Source organism: Salvia hispanica, chromosome 4 (assembly GCF_029641045.1).
Source record: "Salvia hispanica isolate PSC_SH4W2 chromosome 4, Shi_PSC_v1, whole genome shotgun sequence".
Taxonomy (NCBI): domain Eukaryota; kingdom Viridiplantae; phylum Streptophyta; class Magnoliopsida; order Lamiales; family Lamiaceae; genus Salvia; species Salvia hispanica.
The window spans coordinates 43,929,082-43,948,643 of NC_142695.1; positions in this window are offsets into that span (position 1 = coordinate 43,929,082).

Sequence of the window (19,562 nt, forward strand, 5' to 3'; positions counted from 1 at the left end):
CTGAGAATTTTTGGGAGGGTGTCGATGCTGGCTGGCTGAAGAAGCAGCGGTTGAACCTCGCCGGTGATTACAGCAGCAGCGGTGGTTCCCACGAGCTCCCGACGATGCTCAGGAGTTCCCATCCCCTCATTCGTCGTACTCGCCCGGTTAGTCAGAAGAGGGCGCAACAGGGAGCTAGGGGAGTTGCCCAGGGTCCCAGGAGGCCCAATCGGCATCCCCCCTACTGGCAAGTCGTCAGCCGAGCAGGCCCGCCTCGCCCGTCAACAAACACAGGTGAACATGTGAAAAATCATAGCTGAATGGCGGGAGGCAACTGACCCTGTGGAGAAGGGGTTTCTTCACGATCTCCTCCAGAGTATGCAGGCCAATTTGGCTACCGCACGTAGGGAGGCGGGAGACACCGGGGACTCAGATGCGACAGATTTGGAGGTCCCGGGTAGCGGCGACGGTGGCGACGAGGAGTGAGGCGGGGATAGTGTGTGGAAGCAGGATGGTTTTTTTTTTTTTTTTTTACTTTTTTTATATTGCGTAATTTTTTTGTACTTTTTTTTTAATTTAAAAAAATTATCGCATTTTCCCGTATCTGTGTCGTAAATTTAATTCCGTATTTTGCGTGATTGTAATTTATTTATTTTTTATAATTTTGCTGGCCTATGGCTAGGCTATTGCTTGTCCAGTTTCTAGTCCTAGATGATGTGACAGGAAGAGTTTTTTGGCTAGGATATTGCTGACCTATGACTGGCCTATAGCCATTGGAGATGCTCTAAAAAATACTAGTCTTTACAAAACCTACTACTTACTTGGAGTAATATGAGAAATTAGTCATTGTTATCATTTCAAAATTAGATTCTTTAAAATAAAAATACAACATGTAGATTACCAAACTTGATATCGTACGCTGGGATTTTTTAATTTTCTGTTAATATTACTCATTTAATTACTGTAAATGTTGTTTGTCTCGCATCGCACGAGGGCTAATATAATACTAATAGTTTTAGAATTTGATCCTCTATAATTATAAAATGGAAGGAAGCGTAAGAGCATCCACCATAAAGTACTACTACAAACCATTTCTTAATTGGACCTCACACCACTTTGACCTATTTTTCTACGCTTTTCATTGACCTCATTTTTTTATTCATTTTTCCTCTATTTACTATACATTCTAAATAAAAAAAAATTATGTACTATATTCATATAGAATTAATTTAATTTTTTTCAAACAGGTTTTTATTTATTATATATCCTAACCAAATTGAAAAAAATTATTTTAATAAAAATATAATATTCACGTGCAAAATAAATTTAATTAAATTCAAAGATAATAGAAAGTTCTTGAATTCATATTGTAATTATTTTGACAGTGCATGAAGATTAAAAAACAAGAAAATGGCTTCAATTTTGTTTATGTACATTTTTGCCTCCGTAGTATAAAATTCGGGCTCCGTCCCTGCTTGTGCTTTCGTATCATCCCCACTGCTAAATTAAATTTGTAATAAATAACAAATAGACAATAAAATAATCAACGGATTTTTCCCTTAATTTTTCATTCCGTGGAATGATTGAAGTCCAAGCAAGGTGGGAAAGGAGAGCGCGAAAGAATTAGAAAGACAAAAAAGTGATGGAATGTAGGGTTTGTAATCAGTTATCATGTACCTATGTGTCTACCATTTACCGATCAATTAATTATTTCGAGGAGGGAAACAAATAGTGTTGCTACCAATATTTATTTCAAATAAATTACTCATATTTGGGGTGGACAAGGGTCTTGAAATGTGCAACCTTTTTTCCTCTATAAAAAAGGGTGCAAGGATTCTTTAAAGTTTCAACCTATTAATCATCAAATTCATCCTAGGTCCCCATTTTTCTAAGTTCTATTTTCAATTTTAATTTACAATTATTCGAGATTCACCCCATCAATCACTAGTATAGTAGTTGTACTATAATATTTTCTTTGTTCCAAGACTCTTTTACTATCTAACGATTCCTTATAAAGTCGAGATTCCTTATGATAAATAAAAGGTTTACCGTAGTTAAACAAGAAACAATTTAAATCATCATGGTACTCATGTGGCCACATAAAAAATCTATACCATCGTTGCATCAGGTTTTCTTCTCTCATCATTAAATGTGAGGTTTACATCTCCTCTATTTTCTATTTCACACCATAATAAAATAAAACTAAATTAAATTGCATATACTGGGTATCTTTACAATTTTATTGAGTGCTCGATATTAATTGGATTACTGCTCTTATAAACTTCAATCCTAGCTTAAGACATCATGAACCCCCAAACTACAAGGCAAAACCTAATGCAAAGCAACCAAGAAAAAAATATACAATCGAAATAATTATTTGACTAAATATTAGCAACCATATGGGTCATAATAAACCTTCTCATGATTTAGAATATAGAAATATTATAGCTTTAATGTCTACTTTGAAAACAATTATTGATTAAAGTTGAAGCATCTTACGTTGTGGAACAGTGGAAGCTTTAATTAACCTAAAGTTCGAATGACGATAATTTTATGAGAAAACTATAAAAATGATTGCCCCAACTAAATTTGTCTCGTTATAGGTAACACTTCTATAGGAAATCTATTTAACAGCTTAATTATAGAAACACCTTATGTTTTACATAATTGATCACAGCTACGAAGATTAACCTCAATATCATTGCAAAAATCACTTTACAATATGATTACACAGCACACGATTTGTAATTAAAAGAACGTATCTTTTTGTATAAGAGGTAAAGGCTCAAACCATGAAATATGAGCAAAAGTTAATAAAGCAGCAAACCTAATGATAGCATTATTTATTAATACTAAAAATACTCGCAAGTATATAGATAGATCTAGTATAGCTAAGGGATAGTATCGGGATATAAAACACATGGAATAAGATTACAATTAACTATCATATATACTAAGCATCAAATACTATCTAAAAGGACAAGATTTTTGGTTTGGATATATAAACTATACATAAATAATTAAATAAATAACATAAAGCATAAAAACAAATAATAAAAAGTAGGCGAAAAATATAGAGTTTTAGGATCCAACTACTAACGCCTAGGAAGGCTTAATTTCACAAAACTTTTATCTTTATGTATCTCTAGGATTATTAGGAAAATTGCTATAATAGAATAAGCGTTCTCTTTAGTGCACCTACCCAGTTGATTAAATTATAATTATCGAAGTCTCCTCCAAATATTTAGACTCTAAGTCCTAAAAGCTCCTTAGAACCAAGTTCTCACTAAGGTATCACCTCTCTCGAGTACAAATAATGTAACAGCCCGGCATTTTTAGGGTATAATAAATACGGCGACTGTTAACTAGGCGAACTTAAGGCGACAAAAATGTAGACTAGGGTTTCATTTAAAGAGATTTGACCAAGCATTTAATGAAGTACCAAGGCAAAAATTCAACGGCTAACTCACGAGAATCAAGATTTAAAAGATATAATAGACTAAGCTCAAAAGTCAAAGGTTTAACTTAACTCCAACAAAACGCAATATTTCCCAACATTCCAAATCAAAGAAATAGATTCGAAACAACCAAGATAATAAGTTTTTCCAAAAATATTCAGCGGAAGCATTTCAAGAGATAGCGGAGCCATGTATGAAGACACGACTACACTCAAAAACCCAACCATCCATATTATTCGATTCAATCTTCTCAACACCACCGACCGCCCATCGCCGCTCAACCTGCACATAGGGAAAACACATGCAGGGCTGAGTATTTTAAACATACTCAGTGGACTCATGCCAAAACATTTTATAGTTATGCCACCCTTACCATAGTGAGCTCGAGGTTTTGCATTTATATAAAGATAAGCATCGAGTATCACAAAGTATTTCATGGACTGGCCAGTCAAACAATACCTCCCATTTTCTCATCAATTATCCTTTCATATGGTGCGACGAAGTGTGGCCACACTTTCGCCCACGAGATCGGCCGACTAGCAAGGACGGCTCCTGATCCCCAGTGTACACTAGCCTGATAGGGTTTGCGGCCCCACTCAGACCCGAATTCGTTTATATAGCCACTGTAGCCTAATGGAGCGTACTCACAATCTAGGCATCAGGCATACACAATATCCAAAATAATTCATAGGCATGGCATAACAATTTAATCCACCCTTATTTCTCCAACATCATAAATTTGCATATAGAAGAGTTTAAGAATAAAGCCCACCTCGATTTCCTTCGAGTTCAACAAAAACGCACTTCTTCTTGATATCACACCGGGAACGCGAACTATCACCTTTAGTTCATATTTTTCAAATAAGCCTCAAATCATGGATTAAAATTATGCATGATCTCACGTTTCCCTTTTCCCATCGATTATTTTCAATATCACCAATCAAAATCAAAGTACGATTATCATATCGTTTTTATGCACACAACAATTCCAGATTTATCATCAATTCGTGTCACGCATGAGTGCTTCTCTACACACAACACACGCACACACACCACACACATGTGCACGCCTACCGAGGCATGCACATACACACACACACACTCTCGGCCACACACACACACACATGCATCCGAATTCACCAATTAATTTCCCCTTCCCTCGTTCTAAATGCATGTGGACTCAGAAACACCGATTAATCGGTAGAGGAAGAAAGGATTAAAAATAGAAGTACCTTTTCTTGCAAAAACAAAAGGTAGAAACAAGTAAAATCTTGATTCTTCAGTGAATTCTTGAATTGCAGCTTCAATTCTTCTCCAAAAGATGAAGAATTAATGGAGAAAGTAGAAGAAAAATTTGAGAGAGAGTGGGGAGAGAGAGATCGAAATTTTGGGGAGTGGGGGCGTGATTTAGTGATGCTAGGGTTAGGTTTCTCACTCTTATTTATAGAGCAAGATATAATCCAATAATTAAATAAATAAATATTTGAGAGAGATTTGTCGGGGAAGTGGCGTTAATTTGGTTGAGGAAAAGTAGGGAATTCGAAATTTAGGCTATTTAATTAGCCTATGATTTAATTTGAATATTTCACGGAGTAGAATAAAATATCACGGAGCAAGAATAATAATAATACTCCCCAATTTAAAAGGAAAAGTGGCGTCACTTTTTAATTCCTTAGAAGGAATTTAATTTAAATCCTATTTTAATTAGGATATGGCAAGATCTTCTTAGATTTGGCAAGATATGCTAGGATATTTGAATTTATTTATGGAAGAGAATAAACAAGGGATCTAATAATATAATAAAAATAATCCCTTCTCCCATATCACAAGAGATTTTCGAAAATCCCCCTAGAGACAAATATAGGGGCCGAAAATTTCATAAATAAATAGGTATAATCGGACTTTGGATTTAATTTGGATAATTATCCCAAGCAATAATTAAATCCAAGAAAAAATAGGATTTCTTTCCAATAAATAGGAGAGGGTCGAAAATTCCACATACTTAAATAATGCTCCTATTAAATTCCCACTCATCCCTTAGGAAAACGATTCACCAAGAATATTATTTCTTCCCACATCAAAATATTCACATATTCGAATTTCCACCTCCATTCCATATTTTCCAACGACTTTGACCACTCCACGGCCACGTCATATTTTCCATCATGTTGACTATTCAATAGCCACGTCACATATTCAACAAGTTGACCATTCAACTCAATCTCAACTCAAAATCGCAATTAGGTCACATAGAATATTGCAATAAATCATTTATCATTTAATTTCACGTATATCATAGCATTAAAAGCATTTAATGCAAAATTTCCACGTCACAAAAATTAGGGTTCGAAAAAGCGGGGCGTTACAAATAATCTAAGTGTTGATTTTTCCCTTAACCATTAAAAGCTACCTATTTCTCGGTTGATATAGCTAAACGATAATAGTTCTAAAGCTGGCCATACAAAAGAACAATAAAGGTACAAGACCAATCAAAGTAATCACAAGAGCTAGGAAAAGGTTTAATTTAATAAATCAAAACATGTTCATAATAGTCTTCACCAAAAACCCTACAAAAGATGTTTAACTACCCATAGACACGTAGTAAAAACAATAAATTAAAGTACGAGACGTGCAAGAAATTGATAAAACCAAAAGTTGAATATTGAATGTTCAGTCTTCACTTGCCTAGATCTGTAGAGCTCTGCTCCAATGGAAGCACTGGAAGATGGAGAAATTTATGTGTGAAATATTATATGGAAGAATTTTTGTGTAGAGAGGAAAAAAGATTGGAGGCCTGTAATGAATATCATGAATTAAGTTATGAAGTATTTATAGTTCTTGAAAAAGGTTTAATCTTGATTTTTTTTCGTGCCCAACAAGAAACGGGAGAGATTTGGCTTCACAATGTAACAATTTCTTTCCTATATTGAATTTCCGTCTAAATTTTCGTCAGCTTTGACTACAATGCGCAATTTTAGTAGAATGGTCATAACTTTCTCCACATAACTCTGATTGAGACGTTCAAGGTAACCACGCGAAACTCTTTCGAAGATGAAGAGAATGTTATGCATTAATAACTGATTGAGCTTCAACAATACTGGGAAAATCGGCATTAACTGAGGCTGTTGCACCTTGGCCTTGTTGCACCTTTTTTGTCTTTTTCTATCATTTCTCAACAAACACGTCAAACTACCAAAATATATAATATATGCAATTTAAGAACATACTTTGCATGATTGACATGTAAAACAAGTAAAATGTTGCCCATAAAAACATGCAAAATGTGTGTTTGTCACCTAAGTATGGAATAGATTCATTTTGCGGCCTTATCGTGGATTAAGGAAATTTTTGGCAGCCCCAGTTGTAGCATAGGTTGATGGCACATTTTTGCAGCTGATTCGAATTTTTTAAAGTTTATATTTAATTTTAAATACATTATTCTATCTATAAATATTCTATCTATAAATTTTCTCATTCGTCTTCTTCTTTTTTCATCGTCCCTTCTCTTATCACTGTACACCACCCCGTTTCTGAGAACAACTGGGTTGTCAGGCTTCAATGCACGAGGAACGTGTCCACGCTCAACTTCAATAAGATCTGATTGAAAAAATTTAGATGCGAAACAATTGGAGGCTAATATATGATCAAGCAGTGATATTTTCATTAAAGTGTTTTTAAATAGTGTTAAGAGTTTTCATATATGTTATTGATTTTTAAATTCAAAACTAAAAATAAAAAATTAAATTGATTTATAAAGTTGGGCTAAAAATATGACTGGTTTGTTGTAAATGTTTTGATTGGAATACATAATAATGTGTGAATTATATAAATGGTGTCTGAGTTTTTTAGAAATGAACAGTGATAGTTTATGGAGGATTTTTATAGTATTTTTGGTACATGTAAATCACAATTTTGATATCCAAGGCTAATTTTCGGCACGATATGCTCCCCAAAGTATGGAGGGCATTTTGGATTTTCCACCAAGTACTAAATATTCCATCCGTCCTAAAAAGGTAGTCCAATTTTGTCATTTTAAGATATCTAAAAAAAGTAGTCTCATAGTAAAAATGGAAACTTTCTTCAAACTTAATCGATTTTTTCTCCTACTTTTTCTTACTTTTTTTTCCCTTTCTCTCTCCTACTTTATTTACTTTTTCTCTCATCTCTTTTACTTTATCAATTTCTCATCAAAACTTGTGCTGTCCACAAACGAGACTATTTTTTCGTGGACAGAGGTACTACAATTTTTTCCTGGATTTTCCACCCAAGTACTGAATATGATATTTCCTTCATGTTTGGATACTTGAAATAATATTTCGCATTTATGTTGTAAATTTTTCCAAAATAATAAAATACTCCATTTGTTCCGCTTTAGCAGTCACAGTTACTTTTGTGCACTCGTTTTATCAAATCATCTCTCATTCTCTCTCTCTTTCTTAATTAAATAAGTTGTCCTTATTTTTCTTCCTTCTTCTTCCTCTCTTTCTTTCATTTCTTTTTTTCTTCCTTCCAAATTCCTCCTTTCGCTACGGTGTAAAATTAAAATAAGAGAAGCGGATAGTAATGTCTAAGATAATTCACATTACATATTCTACTTTTTATCGAAAATTGACTAAAAAGGAATATTCAATTTTAATCAAATCTATACTTTATGTTTTGTTTATTCATACATAAGGTGTAACATCCCGAATTTCTGAACCCTAATTACAGAGCCCTAGAATTTATTATTGATGACGTGGGAGATGTGAATTATTTGATAAGTGAATTTATTGCATGAGTTTCATTGACCGGGAAGTTTGAAAAGTCAAAATTTGTTGACTATGTGACGTGGCATGTGCTTTATTAAATTATGAGGAGAATTAAGTGTTTAAAGGTGAGTGAGAATATTAGAGAAAAATTTCCATAAATACTAGCCACCTAAATACTAGACCGCACTTCCCTTGATCGAATTCGCTTACAACAACAGCTTCCAAGCCACGATCGGCATGGCACCGTACGAAGCCCTATATGGAAGAAAGTGTAGATCTCCACTCTACTGGGATGAAGTTGGCGAATGAAGGGCACTTGGAATCGACGCAGTCGAAGAAATGGTTGAAATCGTTTGACAGATCCGTGCAAGGATGAAAGAAGCCAAGGACAGACAAAAGTCGTACGCAGACGTTCGACGGACGGACTTACAGTTCCACACCGGCGATAAAGTTTTTCTCAAGGTATCCCCGTCGAAAGGAATAACGCGTTTCGGGGTGAAAAGGAAACTGAAACCACGTTTTATCGGGCCGTACGAAATCCTTGAAGGAGTAGGACCTGTAGCTTATCGTTTAGCGTTGCCGCCCAGCCTTGGGAATGTGCACAACGTCTTCCATGTGTCGCAGTTGCGGAAATACGTGTTCGATCCGAAGCATGTGATTCGCTACGAGGAAGTTGTCGTAAACCCGAACCTGAGCAACGAGGAGCAACCCCAGATGACCTTGGATCGGAAGGTTCAAACCTCGAGAAATAAATCCACTGCCTACGTGAAAATACAATGGATAAACCATGGGCCCGAGGAAGCCACGTGGGAGCTTGAGGATAAGATGATTGAACTATACCCGAAACTCTGCACATAGAGGTACCAAATTTCGGGACGAAATTTCTTTTAAGTGAGGTAGGATGTAACATCCCGAATTTCCGAACCCTAATTACAGAGCCCTAGAATTTATTATTGATGACGTGGGAGATGTGAATTATTTGATAAGTGAATTTATTGCATGAGTTTCATTGACCGGGAAGTTTGAAAAGTCAAAATTTGTTGACTATGTGACGTGGCATGTGATTTATTAAATTATGAGGAGAATTAATTGTTTAAAGGTGAATGAGAATATTAGAGAAAATTTTCATAAATACTAGCCACCTAATTCTCATGATTTTCGAACCCCCTTGATTTTTGAAGGAGGAATTCTATTTTTTTTTCCGGATTTAATTTAATTCTCGGGATATTTATCCAAATTTAATCCAAAATCCAATTATTCCTTATTTTAATGAGAAAATCGACACCCCCCTTATTTAATAGTGATTTTCGAAAATCACTATGTTGGGAAGGAAATAATATTTTGCTTATTTTATTGGTTCCTTATTTGATTTCCTTCCATACCTAGAATTTAAATATTCTACCAAATCTTTTCATACCTTAAGAGATCTTGCCATATCTTATTTTAGTGAATATCAAAAATTCATGCCTTATTTAAAAAGGCATAGAAACGCCTATTTCCCATCCCTAATTGGGGGAATTCTTAATTTTTATTTTGCTCCGTGATATTATATTCTACTCCGTAAAATATACCAAAACAAAGTCTTGGCTATTTTAAAAGCCTAATTTTTGAAAATTAGGGGATTTGCCCTAGAGTCTATTTTTGTTAACTCTTCTTCCCCACTCCACAATATTATTTTATTTAATTGTGGAGAATAAAATCTTACCAAATATTCTATCTTAATTACCTAAAGATCTTGTTGAGTACTATAAATAGGAGAACTCCTAAACCTAACCCTAGAATTTTCGCCCCCTACCCCTACTACACGCCTCCCTCTCCTTCTTCACTCTCTCCAATTTTTCTTCTCCTATTCTCCAATACTTTGTCATCTTTTGAAGAAGAATTGAAGTTCAACCCAAGAATCTTGAAGAACCAAGGCTAATAATTAATTTCTACCGTTCGTTTTTCTCAATAAGGTATTCTTATATTTAATCCCCTTCTTTCCACTCGATTCCTCTTCTTTCTAACCGATTAGGTCTTCTTGAACCCTCATGCATCTTGTTTGAGTGAAAGTGGGATAAAAGGGATATGTGAATAAATATGCATGTGGTGTGTGTGGGCATGCGTGTGTGCGTGCGTGCGTGTAGGCGTGCGTGTGTGTGTGCTGTGTGTTGGCAAATATTCTTGTATGACATATGTTGATGTTAGACCTAGAGTTGAGATGAGAATGGAACTTTTGTGATGAACATGGCTTTGATTAATGGTGTTAAGATAAATCGATGGGAAAAAGGGAAGGTGTTGAGACATGCATGAGTTAGGAGTTTGTGTTGAACCTGATTTGTGATATGTGCCTATGTGATTAAAAGGTGAAACCTCGGTTGCGAAGCCGGATAACGAAAAGCGAAACTACTTGAAATCTAAGCAGTCGAGGTGGGCTTTACTCTTAAAACTCTCTTTTATTTTGTCAAAAAATATTGATTGGTGTTATAAGGGTGGTTTAACTGTTATGCCATGCCTATGTTTGTTTTATTGTGATATTGTGTGCCTGATGCCTAGTTTGTGAGTTCGCTCCATTGGGCTATAGGGCTATGGATATGATTATACGAATTCGGGTCTGAGTATGGGCTGCAAACCCTACCACGCTGTGTACACGATGGGATCGGGAGCCGTCCTTGCTAGTCGGCCAGTCTCGTGGGCGAAAACTGTGGCCACACTTTCGTCGCACCATGGAAATATTGTGATTGTGATTGTGGAAACATATGAGAAAAAGGGGAGTTATTTTGACTGGCCAGTCTATGGAAAATATATTTTTTGATACTCGTGATATTCTCTTATAACTGCTTAAAACTCGAGTTCACTTGGTAAGGGTGGCATAACTTATAAAACGTTTTGGCAACGAGTTCACTGAGTATTTCAAAATACTCAGCCCTGCATGTGTTTTCCTTATGTGCAGGTTGAACGATGACGAGCGGTGGCAGGTGTTGAGCTTGTTAACTAATTAAGATGGATAATTTGAACTTCAAGTGTAGTTGTGTCTTCATACATAGCTGCTCTTTTTCTCTTAGTCGTCTTCCGCTGAGTTTTTGATACACTTTAGTGTTGTTATGGATACTTTGCACTTATCTTATTTGGGTTTTGAGGCCTTAGGATTTTCTTGAGGATTTTATCTTGGAAACCATGTCATACTCTTGAGATTTTGCTCGTTATTTATGATACCTTCCTATTTCTTATTTAAGCTTCTAGGATAAGTTGTTGTTTTATTGCTCTGATGTTTCCTTTAAGTGCTTTGGTCAAAACTCTTTAAATGAAACTCTAGCCTATGTTTACTTCTTTAGAGTCCGTTTGGGTAGCAGTCGCCGCATTTATTGTACCCTAGGAGGGCGGGCTGTTACATAAGGAGTCAAAGAATATTTTTAGTTACTTTCGCTTAAAAAGGAGATGAAAATTATCATATTTATTTATTTTGAATAGATTTATAATATAAATTTGAAATATTATTTAAAGTATCCAAACACGAGGAAAATATTATATTTAATACTTGGGTGGAAATTCCAGAAAAATATCATGTACAAAAAGTCCAAAAATATCCTCCACGATCTTGGGGGTCATTTAGGGTTATTTTTATCCGAAAGTACCAAAAATGCTATAAAAATCCTCTGGAGACTATCATGTCCATTCGAGCATCTCTGAGGAGTGAAGGCATATAGAAAACATATATCATTTATTTACCTTCTCAATAAGGAAAATATACCATTCCAAAAAGTAACAAACTCAAAAAAAAGGTATATAGAAAGGTAAATTATTTTTAAAAATTTAAAAATTCTACCAGATGCATTGCAAAACATAAAGTTATAATACCTTCCCCATTGGAGAATGAGTTTTCATAATATGAAGGTAAATATGATAGTTATAATATTTTACCTCTCCAATCTCCATCAGTGGAAAGGTAAAGATACATCTTTAAAAGGGGAAAAAGGTATAAAACCTTCTCAAATACCTTTCCCCTTGGAAAATGATTTTTCATGAAAAGAAGACAAATATGGTAATTATAATACTTTACCTTTTTATTTACCTCCCCCTTCGAGATGCTTTTAGAGAAAGATCAGAGCATATTCATGTAGTTCACTCATAAATATTACTCCATCTGTCTCATAAAAATATATACATACGAACTGACAAGGGAATTAATACGCAATTGGTAAAGTAAGAGAGCGGAGGAGAAGTAGTTAAAGTAGTGTTAGTGGATAGTGAGACATGTATATGGATAATGAGTTGATGACAAATTTCCATAAATAGATATCCATATTTTTATAGAACGGATACAAAAAACTATACATACTTTTGTGAGACAAATGGAGTGTTAGTACTAATATTGTAGTGAACAAATTATATAACTGCAAATGTTGCTGAATTTAGAGTTTGGATGCCAATGTTCTTACTTATTAGAATTCATGTTGGAATATGTAGTACTCAGTTTGCATTTATTATAGTATGTCCTTTTATTTATTATATATTTTTGTTCATTTTATTTTGGTATGTTTTTTAATATTTATATCATTTTTTATAATTAATTTTTGATAATGAACTTAACATTTTACTAATTTATTTTATATATATTTAATTATAAAATTAATACTAGTATCTAAAGTATGGCACGCGTTATGCTAACCGTTTATTATGCTTTCTTAAAATTCATGCTCTCTCCGTCCCATTAAATATGCAACATTTGTTTTTCGGCATAGGATTTTATGTAGTGTTGTTTTGTGAGTTAATGAAGAGAGAGTAAAGTAAGAGAGAAGAAAAAGTAGAGAGAGTATTATTTCCATTTTTAGAAATGTTTCATTTTTAATAAGACAGACGAAAAAAAAAAACGTTTCATTTCTAATGGGACAGAGGGAGTACTTGATTAAAATAAGACACAACAGAAAATGGAGAGAGTACTATCATGAATGTAACTTCCTCCGTTTGTTATTACTTGTCAATAGTTTCATTTTTAGTCCGTCCTTCAATACTTGTAACACTTACTTTTTATTACTTTTTTAGTACACTCTATATTTTACTAACTCATTATTCTACTCACATTTTATTACTATAATATTAAGAGTGAACTACATAAACGGTACATGATCTTTCACTTTCGCACGTAAATGGTATCTGGTATTTTTTTTTCATGGAGGATATTTTTGGAAATTTCAATTAAATAGTACCAAATATGTGATTATTTTTTCTTCCTTTCTCATTTCTCTTTTTCTTCTTTAATTTCTTCTTCTTTATATTTTCTTCATTTTCTTCTTTCTTTTTAGTATTTATCTTCCTATCTTTTTTCATTTTTCTCCTTAGTTTATGTTTCTTCTTCCTTATTTTTTTCTTCTTTCTTTTTTAGTGTTTTGTACATACATCTAATTGCATTCATAATATAAATAAAAAATACCTAATTAAATTAATTATTTAAAGTAATTAAATAAATTGAATATTTTTTATTAAATTATTTTATACTCATTTTAAGGTTGAAACACCTAACTAAAAATATTCAACTTTTTATATCATTATGAATCTAATTGCATTCATAATATAAATAAAAAATACCTAATTAAATTAATTATTTAAAGTAATTAAATAAATTGAATATTTTTTATTAAATTATCTTATACTCATTTTAAGGTTGAAACACCTAACTAAAAATATTTAACTTTTTATATTATTATGGATAGATACAATTCACAAATGTTAAATTTTTATTAAGGCTATATAGATTGGTTACAAATTTAATGTAAAATAACAATAATAATAATAATAATAATAATAATAATAATAATAATTGTTATTATTACATAATATTATGTGATTCATAATTTACATAATAAATTATTAATTACTATCAGTTTTTAGTATTATAACAATAATAATTAAATATAATTATATTTTAGTATATTTGAATGATTGTATTAAAAATGAATTAATTATTAATTTATAACATCAAAATAATAATATTAATATTGATTAATAATAATAGTATAAAGAATTAAGAGAATGAGAAAAGATATTATAATATCACTTTTGGTACTAATTTTATATATGCCCAAAATATCCTCTATGACATAAATGGAAAAGTATATTTGTTTAAAGGGTATTTTGGGAAGAAAATTGCATCAGATACCAAAAATGTGATTTATAAGTACCAAAAACGATATAAAATAAAAATCAGTTACCATTTACGTGCGAAAGTGAAAGATTAGGTATCATTTATGTAGTTCAATCTAATATTAATGCTCCCTCCGATCTGTCCTATTCAAGATGGGTTTTGGACCCCCTGTTGTGGAGAGAAGCACAACAGGAGATGTTGTTCCTCACAATTAAATTTTATTAAGATTATTAATTTTAATAGTATATTTTATGCATTAAATATTTGATTGTGAGGAACTACACCCCCTGTTGTGCTTCTCTCCACGGCAGGAGATCCAACTCTTTCGAGATGTCCACATTCTTGAATGACACAAAATTTTAGTTGCATTAGTTGAGTATGATTAAGTAGAGTGAAAAAAGTGATTGAATATTTTAATGGGAAAATAAAATAAGATAGAGGAATGTGTTTCCAAATATGAAAAATTGACATCTCAAGTGGGGCAAAATTAAAAATGAAAGGTGGACATTCTTGCAACTATGCCCCTGCGGGCAAAAAAAAAAGGTGGACATCTTAAGTGGGACGGATGAAGTATTATAAAAGTACTAGTACCTAAATTCCACTAATTTTTTAAACCCACTTTCTTAGTAGTATTTCTTTAAATTCGTACTCACTCCATCATTCTAAGTGAACTATTCCCCTTTTTGGGATGTCCCATTCGAAATGATACTCCATCCGTCGACAAATAGGTCCCGATTTTTTCATTTTGGTCCGTCCGCGAATAGGAGTCCGGTTCTTAATTACTATAAATGGTAAAGAGGTCTCTCATTCCACTAACTCATTCCATTCACATACTCCTCCGTCCGTGAATAGGAGTCTCATTTCCTTCTGGCACGAGTTTTAATAAATGTTAAAAAAAGTGAGTGGAAAAAAGTTAGTGAAATATGTGTCACTTATATATATTAGTTTTAAATGATATGCATGTGGAATGAGTTAGTGGAATGTGATGACTCTTTATCATTATAGTAATTATGATCTGAGACTCTCATTTGTGTATGGACCAAAATGAAAAAATGTGACTTCTATTCATAGACAGGGGAAGTATCATTTAAAACTACTCCCTCCGTCCCCATTAGGAGTCACACTTTGACCGAGCACGGATTTTAAGAATGTAAAGAAAAGTTGGTTGAAAAAGTTAGTGGAATGTGGGACCCATTTTTTTTATATTGGTTTCATAATGAAATATGAGTGAATTGAGTTAGTGGAATATAAGACCTACTTACTATATATGGTAAAAATGAAGTTAGACTCTTAATTGGGGAGGGACCGAAATGGAAAAGTGTGACCGTTAATCGGGGACGGAGGGAGTAATATACAAGTGAGACCCTTAGAGCATCCCCATCTGTGCTCTTAGCTAAGAGCACGAAAGTGGGCTCAGACCCACTTTTACTCCTTGTCCTTAGCTAAGAGCACAACACCCACATCCGTGCCCTTAGCTAAGGACAAGCTCAAGGGTCCCACCATTCTATTATTCAATTTAAATACTCCAATTATTAAAAACATTTATACATTATAAAAATACATTAAAAAATAAAAATTACATAATTAAAATCCTAAAAAATAAAAATACATAATTAAAATCCTAGTAAATAAAAAAATACATAATTAAAATCCTAGAAAATAAAAAAAAATACATAATTAAAATCCTACAAATTAAAAGTTACACACGTGGAAGACTAGTTCTCTAACCCCAATTGCCTCTTAAGACCCCGGATCATTTGCTCATGTGTTGCAAGTTGCTCCGGAGTTATCTTAGATGTATCGTTCATATAGAGTTGACCCAAGAGGGTCAACAACGTGTTGTTCGGGGGTGGAGGAGGCACAAAGGGAGCGGGAGCGGGAGCGGGGGCGGGGGCGGATGGAGTCGGGGCACGACGGCGGGTGGCCGTCGCCTTCTTCCTTCCTTGCGGGCGGCGGGAACTGCTCGGGCCAGTATCGGAGTTACCCAAGTTAGTTCCGGCAAGCTGGGTAGCCACATCATCGGAGGCGCCGTCGGATAGGGCTACCGACCTCGACCGTTTGCTGAAGGAGCTGGAGGAGGATGCTACTACGCCGACCTTATACTTCGGATGTAGGCGCCCCTCCTGCCAACAATTGAGGTACTTGAACGCCTTGAACTCCATGCGTTGGTAGGTCGCCAAGGCGGCAGTGATGATGTCGAGCTCGCTCGTGCCACTCTCCGCCGATCGCTCTTCCCGGAGGTAATACCCCTGGAACTTCCCGATTGCTCCGTTGCATCTGAAGAGGCAATTGCGCACCATACTATCATTGCGATAGATGTTTCCCCCCGACCGGGTTTCATTGTTAAGACGAGTGATGCGCCACCAATACGTTTCCCCGGTTTGGTTCGTGCCAGTCTCCGGATCTTCGGAGACTGCCAAGTAGGCTTTGAACATCGCCATCATCTCACCCGGAGTGTACGGGGTGCGAGTGCCACGAATAGGAAGAGTAGGAGTAGGAACAGAAGTAGGAGTAGGAGTATAGCTGTTGCTCCCTCGCGATCCGAGTTCGGGTGCCTACCCGAACTCGGCGGCATGTTGGTCGTCCGCCGGGTAAGGACGGTAGCCACCCGGAGCTTGCGAACCTTGGGTTTGAGGAGGGGCCGTAAATTGCGTTTCCGGACTAGGGAATTCGTCGGAGTCGAACCAATCGTGGTTCCAACCGCGATTGCTGGAGGGGTGATCGCCGAAGCCGGACACTGTGTAGTGTGGTGGGAATTTAGATGATAGAATATGAGAAAAAAGATGAGAGAATGTAGATGATAGAATATATGAGAATGTGATATTTTTTTGTGTTGAAGTGGGGGTATTTATAGATGAAAATGTGAATTTTGGGGAAAAATAAATTCAAAAATAAATTAAAAGTGGGTAGAAAACGTATATAATTTTTTGGGAAGTGGGAAAATATTTATTTTTATTTAAAAAATTTTTTAAATAAATTTCAAATTTTTAAAAAAAAATAAAAAAATCGAATTTGCCAACGGCTATGCTGCTGGCCAATCAGAAGCTGCCACGTAATGGTGCTCAGCGGCACGGACGGATGGACGGAAAAAAAGCACCATTGCGGATGCTCTTATTCCACTAACTTTTCATCACCCACTTTTCTTAACATGCCTTAAAACCTGTACTGAGAAGTAATGGGACTCTTATTCACGAACGAAGAGAATATTATATTTCTAACATTAAAAATATTACTCTCTTTATTTTTTTTCTCACTTATTTTATTCTTTCAACATAATTTATAGAATAACAATATATAAAATCCAGTGTCAATGTCAGGATAGAAGATGTTCCATTTAGAATTGGATGGAGATATTAAACCGTATTTAAAAAGTACTAGCAGTAAAATCTTTTTTTTAGTTGAAAAAGATGCCCTTCTATTTTATAGAGCAAGTTGTCCTATCATGTCAGTAGTTTATAGCTAAGTGGTTGAAAAATATGAGGTCATGGCTACATAGAGAATTAGAAAAAGCAGAAGTGATAAAAATAAAGGTTTAGGTAATATAATAATACACTGTAGTATAGAATGTGGATAAACACAGAAGTACAGCGTCATAGTCAATACTTATACTATATGCTTGCAGTCCCACACCCCTAATCTGAAAAGCAAAAGCAAGTCCACCATCGGTGTGCTCTCCACTTAAATTCACTCGCATCTAAAATTTAGGGTTTGGTCTTCTCATAGACATAGATAGTTATATTCTCAAATGTAGGAATTAGAAACTACTCTTGGATTTTAGATTCTTGTAGAATAATTTGCGATTGCCATACTCATACATAGCATATATATATATATATATATATATATTATATATATATATATATGGGTTTGTGTTAAAATGACAACCACCCTTAAAATGACAACGTGACAACGCTTATACAGCAATATTATAAAAGCTACACAGCAATATCCAACACGTTAGACAGCAATCTATAGATTGCTGTCTAACGTGTTGGATATTGCTGTTCAAGAAAAATTGCTGTTTAAAGACCACAAAATTGCTGCCCGTCTTTTTTGGTTTTTTTTTTTTTTTTTTGTCACGTGGCAGCTTATTATTCGTCCATGTGTACAAATGATTGGCTAGAAATGGTGGTATGGTGTTATTTTAAGGGGTGGTGGCACCCTAACATGCCCATATATATATATATATATATAGGGGTGTGTTAGGGTCCTTACAGCATCTTAGTGTAAAACACAACACTAATCACAGCCCTTGGATCATTAGATTGGATGGTTGTGATTAGTTACATTATCATACTAAAAATCTACATTATTAGCCGAGGTACATTATTAGACTAGAAATGTACATTGTAAGACTAAAACTGTACATTATTAAACTAAAATGCTACATTATTATCCGAGCTACATTATTAGTGTAAAATTCTACATCATTAGATGACACGTAACATTAATCTAACCGTTAGATCATAAGATCCAATGGACTGCAAGTGTTTTGAGTTTTACTTATACTTAGCGTTCTGACCTGAATACATCCCTATATATATATATATATATATATATATATATAGGGGTGTACTAGTATAACAACTAATTTTAAAGTTACAACGTACATCCAACCACGTGCTGCCACATGGCACGAAAAATGCAATATTGTATACAGAAAAATGCAATACGCATTTGTAGAAGCTATAAATGAATTTCGGCAGATTGCATTTTTGTTATATTCAGATTGCATTTTTTATTGTTAAGTTTTGCATTTTATATATAGACGGATTGCATTTTTATATGTGAAAATGCAAAACTTAACAATAAAAAATGCAATTTATGTGAAAATGCAAAACTCAACATTATAAAATGCAATTTACATACAACAAAAATGTAATCTGCGAAAATGCATGTACAACTAGATTGCATTTTTGTGTTTAAAATATTGCATGTTTTGTGCCACATGGCAGCACCAGATTGGATGTACGTTGTGACTCTAAATAAGGGGGCACCCTAGTGCTCCCCTATATATATATATATATATAGGGGTGTACTAGTATAACAACTAATTTTAAAGTTACAACGTACATCCAACCACGTGCTGCCATGTGGCACGAAAAATGCAATATTGTATACAGAAAAATGCAATACGCATTTGTAGAAGTTATAAATGAATTTTGGCGGATTGCATTTTTGTTATATGCAGATTGCATTTTTTATTATTAAGTTTTGCATTTTAGATATTGACTGTTTAAATTGCATTTTATATAT